A 6,611-nucleotide genomic window follows, 5' to 3' on the forward strand; every position below is an offset into this window, starting at 1 on the left:
ACGTTTGCTTTGCTCCGGAGTGGAGACTGGGTGGCACGAAAGTAATGTAAGTATCAAGTTTCCCCTCAGAGCCAAGTGGAGCCCAGGAAAGACCCAAGTGCTTGAGCTTCCGGCCCTGGCAAGGGCATCTCGTTATATGAACAGCCTGGGGCCCCTTCCCCCACGTTCCGCAGCTTCCAGCCCTGGCAAGCGCATCTCGTTATATGAACAGCCTGGGGCCCCTTCCCCCAGCATTCCCCTCCCCACCCGGGATGCACCCTGGCCTCGCTTCTAGAGAAGGACCCAAAAAATCAGCTGTTTCCGCCAATTCCACCACGTTCCCCACATGGCGTCCTCATCAGTGACATCACCGGAGGCTGTCTCGTCTCAACGTGAATATTTTTAAAAATACGTCCTGTGTTGAAATTAACAAGCTACACCTGAGTGAATGTTTGGAGCGAGCTCAGGGTGCGCTGACGCTGAGATAAAATAACCTCTTTAAGAGAAGCCCCGGACCAGCTTTGTGGGTTTTTTAACATTGTAAATTCACATAAGATGAAAGCAACCACTTTAAAACATGTAATTCTGTGGTATTTTGTACATTCACAAGGTTGTGTAGCCACCATCTTTATGTCCACAATATTTTTGTCACCCCCAGAGAAACCCCCGTGGCCTTGGGAGCTGCTCCCCGTCTCCTCCCCGGGACCTCGGGTTCACACATCTCTGGGTTTGCCTGTCCGGGCATTTCATGCCAATGGAATCATGAACGTGGGGCGCTCTGTGGCTGGCGTCTTCCTCGTAGTGCTTCCCAAGGTCATCCATGTGGTCACGTGGGTCAGTATTTCATCCCTTTTTATGACCAAGTCATGTTCCCCGGCTGATGGGGACCCCACGTCGTGCTGGTCCTTTGTCGGCTGGCGGACACAGTGGCTCCCACCTCCTGGCCATTGTCAGCCGCGCTGCTGTGAACGTTGGTGTTCTGATTTTTGTTCAGGTCCCTGTTTTCAATTCTTTGGGACATATTCCCTGGGAGTAGAACTCCTGGGTATTACGGTAATTGTACGTTTAACTTTTTGAGGAACTGTTTTCTCCTCCTCAGTTTTTAAATTATCCATCCCTAAGACAGATCCTGGCTCACTAACCTAATTTGGAATCACATATGTGAAGCACATCATATTTATAATTATTTATGCCAAAAAAATTAAGTTAGGTAGAAGATGACTAAACGTTCATTTATACCAAAGCAGAAAGCAGACCCCCCAGCTGACCCCGCCTGCAGCCCTCCGGCCAACCCCCGCCCTGTGCCTGCCTGCAGCCCTCCGGCCAACCCCCGCCCTGTGCCCGCCTGCAGCCCCTCAATGCCTGCCCCCAGCTTCCCCAGCAGACCCCTCCGGTGTGCGCCTGCAGTCCCCGTGGCTGTCCCCTGGGCCTGCGTGCAGCACCCCTGGCAGACCCTCCTGTCTCCGCCTGCAGCCCCCCACCCCTTGGCAGACCCTCCTGTCTCCTCTTGCAGCCCCCCACCCCTCGGCAGACCCTCCTGTCTCCTCTTGCAGCCCCCCACCCCTCGGCAGACCCTCCTGTCTCCGCCTGCAGCCCCCCACCCCTCGGCAGACCCTCCTGTCTCCTCTTGCAGCCCCCCACCCCTCGGCAGACCCTCCTGTCTCCTCTTGCAGCCCCCCACCCCTCGGCAGACCCTCCTGTCTCCTCTTGCAGCCCCCCACCCCTCGGCAGACCCTCCTGTCTCCGCCTGCAGCCCCCCACCCCTCGGCAGACCCTCCTGTCTCCTCTTGCAGCCCCCCACCCCTCGGCAGACCCTCCTGTCTCCTCTTGCAGCCCCCCACCCCTCGGCAGACCCTCCTGTCTCCTCTTGCAGCCCCCCACCCCTCGGCAGACACTCCTGTCTCCGCCTGCAGCCCCCCGCCCTCGGCAGACCCTCCTGTCTCCGCCTGCAGCCCCCCGCCCCCCGGCAGACCCTCCTGTCTCTGCCTACAGCCCCCTCCAGCAGACCCCCCCGCCTTGGGTTTCCGCCAGGACCTAAATGCAGTGTCTGAGTCGCCGTGACGGTGCCCACAGAGCCCCGGATGACACACGTTCATTTTACTCCACGTATAAATGAGAGAAAAGAGTCTTGGTGAGGACGTCGGTGCTGAGACGTAATCGCACCAGTGAACGTGTTCCGTGAGGAAAGCGGCTTCTGCCGACAACTATGCAGCGATTTTCCTGCTGACCCTAGAACTCAGCATCCCGACCTTTCTATAAACACAGCTGCAGAGCCACTTGGCCTTTTCCAGATTGTGTCGTCAGAAAGCGACTACCATCTCCACGTGGCTGTTCTCTCTGGGATCGACGAGTTTTTCAGCACGGGGGACTTGGGTCCCATCTTCCCAGCAGGACAGAGCGGAGTGGCTCCTTCCTCAGAGTGCGGCCGGAGGGTGGATGCACTGCCGCTGCTGTGAATAGTTGAATTCAAAGAGCACTTTTGTGTCCAGCAGGCATTGCCCTTTTCCCAAAAAGGAGGGAAATGTTCATGAGCATCTATTCTGGGGCAGCCTGAGTCCCATCCGGATGGGGGGGAGCTGGGGGTGGCCTGGGTCCTATCCGGATGGGAAGGAGCTTGGGGTGATCTGGGTCCCATCCGGATGGGGAGGAGCTGGGGGTGGCCTGGGTCCCATCCAGACGGTGGGGAGCTGGGGGCGGCCTGGGTCCCATCTGGATGGGAAGGAGCTGGGGGTGATCTGGGTCCCATCCGGATGGCGGGGAGCTGGGGGTGGCCTGGGTCCCATCCAGATGGCGGGGAGCTGGAGGCAGCCTGGGTCCAATCCGGACGGGGAGGAGCTGGGGGCAGCCTGGGTCCCATCCAGACAGGGGGAGCTGGGTGATTCAGGCCCACAGCACTCAGCCTCTCATGGGCCGTTTCCCCTCCTTGCCATGCCCACTTTTCCGACCTGGGCATTAGGAGCACGGTCTGGGCTCCCACTGCACCCCCTACGGCTTTTCCCAGCCGAGAATCTGCAGAGGTGCATTTTCCAAACTGCATGTTTGTTTCTGAGCGGTCTGCTGGCTCTACAGACCCCTGGTAGTGTGAATGTTGCCTTACGGGGTCCCTGGGTAGCACAAACACCACGCCACTCTCACGCTGCCCAGCACAGATGTGGGGACAGGTCCTACCGAGAGGCAAAGCAGGCCCCCAGTGGCACCGTTGGAACGCTGTCCGTGCGGTGTGGCTGTGGGCTCTCAGCAGACACCTCACCCTCTCTGCGGTGGGGGTGTCTGTGCCTTCCCGGGTGTGGTTCTCATGGGAGACAGCTGCGCGCTGAGCCCTTCCCGCAGACAGCATGATACACTCACTCACTGGGTTTGGGGTTAGCACTGTTTTCCTGGCAGGGGGTCCTGCCTACCCACGGATCTCAGCCTCCAGGATGGGACTGTGGCGAAGGAGGCACCCCTTCAATTCTCCAGATGAGGAAATTGAGGCTGGGAAGGGGAGTGTTTCCCTGAAGGTCGGGGGTGGCAGATCTTGCCTCACAGCTGTGTGAGTGGCACCGGGCATCGGCTGGGGGAGGGAGCCCACCTTGGCATCCCCAGAAGGGGGGTTGTTGAGAGCCCCAGAGCTGGGTGGGCACTTGGTCTCTGCAGACGTCTCACAGGCACCTCCGGATCCCAGCACCTCCGGGTCCCAGCACCCCCGGATCCCAGCACCTCCGGGTCCCAGCACCTCCGGATCTCAGCACCTCCGGATCCCAGCACCTCCGGGTCCCAGCACCCCCGGGTCCCAGCACCCCCGGGTCTCAGCACCCCCGGATCCCAGCACCTCTGGGTCTCAGCACCCCCGGGTCCCAGCACCCCCGGGTCCCAGCACCCCCGGATCCCAGCACCCCCGGATCTCAGCACCCCCGGGTCCCAGCACCCCCGGGTCCCAGCACCCCCGGGTCCCAGCACCCCCGGATCTCAGCACCCCCGGGTCCCAGCACCCCCGGGTCCCAGCACCCCCGGGTCCCAGCACCTCCGGGTCCCAGCACCTCTGGGTTCCAACCACCGATGTGTCTCTCCACACATTCCAATTTGCCCACAATTCTCGGGGCTCAGATTCACAGCAATCCTAAAACTGTTAGCAAATTCTCTGAGTTGCTGTCTCCATGGAAGGCCACTATAAGCGGGTTCTATTCCAACCCGATAAACGATTAGTAATTTTTTAATGTCCAGTAAAAAAGAGGATTGAGTTGAAATACTCCTTAATTAATGGAACAGTATAATTAGTGGCCTAACTTTAAATAATAGCTTTCTGGAGCTCCTTTGGGGATTTAGTTTCAGCCTGTGAATAGGAGAGTTACAAGACAGAGTGAACTCAGGAATCCTTTTTGAGAATTGCCTCTCACGCTCTAATGTCTAAGCAGGTCTAAGTCACACTGGAAGCTTCTTCCCAAATCCTCCTCTTCCCTTCACAGCCTCCTAAATCTCTTCCTCCCTTTCTTCCCTGCTCTCATCACTCTCCTGGCCTTTAAAATCTAAACTGACAGTAGGTGCAGGAAAACAATGAGAGTGGAGAAACTGATCAAGTCAGGGATGGAGATCCCCGTTCCCTTCGCCGCGTTGCCCGACAGTCGCCACCCCACACCCGAGGGGTCGGTGAGCAACACGGCCTCTTCCTCTAACGCCTCTGTCTGGTTCCGGCTCCAGAGTAACGCCAGCCTCAGAATGAGGTGGGAAGTGCCTCCTCTTGGCTTCTGGAAGAGTCTGTGTAAAACTGGTGTGGTGGAGTTCATGAAGTCATTTGGGCCTGAAGTTTTCTCTGCAGGAAGATTGCTAGTTATTATTCCTCTAATAGATACAGTGTTCATTGTGTTTTGACGTTTATGTCTTTGGTAGTCGACGTCCTTTAGAATGTGTTTACGTCCTTGGTGGTCGACGTCCTTTAGAATGTGTTTACGTCTTTGGTGGTCGACGTCCTTTAGAATGTGTTTACGTCTTTGGTGGTCGACGTCGTTTAGAATGTGTTTACGTCTTTGGTGGTCGACGTCCTTTAGAATGTGTTTACGTCCTTGGTGGTCGACGTCCTTTAGAATGTGTTTACGTCTTTGGTGGTCGACGTCCTTTAGAATGTGTTTACGTCTTTGGTGGTCGACGTCCTTTAGTCCTTTAGAATGTGTTTACGTCTTTGGTGGTCGACGTCCTTTAGAATGTGTTTACGTCCTTGGTGGTCGACGTCCTTTAGAATGTGTTTACGTCCTTGGTGGTCGACGTCCTTTAGTCCTTTAGAATGTGTTTACGTCCTTGGTGGTCGACGTCCTTTAGAATGTGTTTACGTCTTTGGTGGTCGACGTCCTTTAGAATGTGTTTACGTCTTTGGTGGTCGACGTCCTTTAGAATGTGTTTACGTCCTTGGTGGTCGACGTCCTTTAGAATGTGTTTACGTCTTTGGTGGTCGATGTCCTTTAGAATGTGTTTACGTCCTTGGTGGTCGATGTCCTTTAGAATGTGTTTACGTCTTTGGTGGTCGACGTCCTTTAGAATGTGTTTACGTCCTTGGTGGTCGACGTCCTTTAGAATGTGTTTATGTCTTTGGTGGTCGACGTCCTTTAGAATGTGTTTATGTCCTTGGTGGTCGATGTCCTTTAGAATGTGTTTATGTCCTTGGTGGTCGACGTCCTTTAGAATGTGTTTATGTCTTTGGTGGTCGACGTCCTTTAGAATGTGTTTACGTCTTTGGTGGTCGACGTCCTTTAGAATGTGTTTACGTCCTTGGTGGTCGACGTCGTTTAGAATGTGTTTATGTCCTTGGTGGTCGACGTCCTTTAGAATGTGTTTATGTCTTTGGTGGTCGATGTCCTTTAGAATGTGTTTACGTCTTTGGTGGTCGATGTCCTTTAGAATGTGTCCATTTCGTCCAGCTGGATAACATATCAGCATAAAGGTGTCTGCGGGTCCTTTGCTATCCTCCAGCATGCGCAGAACCAGATGGCGTCCCCTCTCTCACTCGTGACCTGGGCCATGTGCGTCGTCTCTTTTTTCCTGACCGTTCTGGTGGGAAGTTTATCAATTTTGTTGATCTTTTCAAAGAACCGGCTTCTGATTGCAAATGTCATAAACTCTGATATTTATTATTTTCTTACATTTGCTTACTTGGAATTTCATTTTCATTATCTAGATTTTTAAGGTAAACTCTGAGGTCATCGATCTGAAACTTTCTTCTCTTCTGATATAGGCACGCAGTGTTATAAGGTGCCCTTCATACTGCTTTAGCTCCATCCCACAAATGTGGTTTGTTTTCACTTTATTAAATTCAAAATCCTTTCTAATTTCCACTTGACTGCTTCTTCGACCTACTGAGAAGTGTTGAGTTTTCAAATATTTGGGAATTTCCAGGTTTTCTAACTTAATTCCATTATTGTTCAGAGAATGCACTTTATATGATTTTGGTTTTTATATGCATTAAGACTTGTTTCATGGTCCAGAATGGAGGCTGTCTTGCTAACGTTCCCGAGTGCATGATAAAAATCTGTCTTCTGTATTACTGGGTGGAGTGTTCTTAGAATTTCAGTGAAGTCAAGCTGCCCGGTGCTGGTGTTCAGGCCTTTCAGCTCCTGACTGACTTTCCGTCTCCTCATTATGTCAATCACTATTAAGAGATAAGA

The sequence above is a fragment of the Gorilla gorilla genome, chromosome 17 (genome assembly GCF_029281585.2).
Source record: "Gorilla gorilla gorilla isolate KB3781 chromosome 17, NHGRI_mGorGor1-v2.1_pri, whole genome shotgun sequence".
Classification (NCBI taxonomy): Eukaryota; Metazoa; Chordata; class Mammalia; order Primates; family Hominidae; genus Gorilla; species Gorilla gorilla.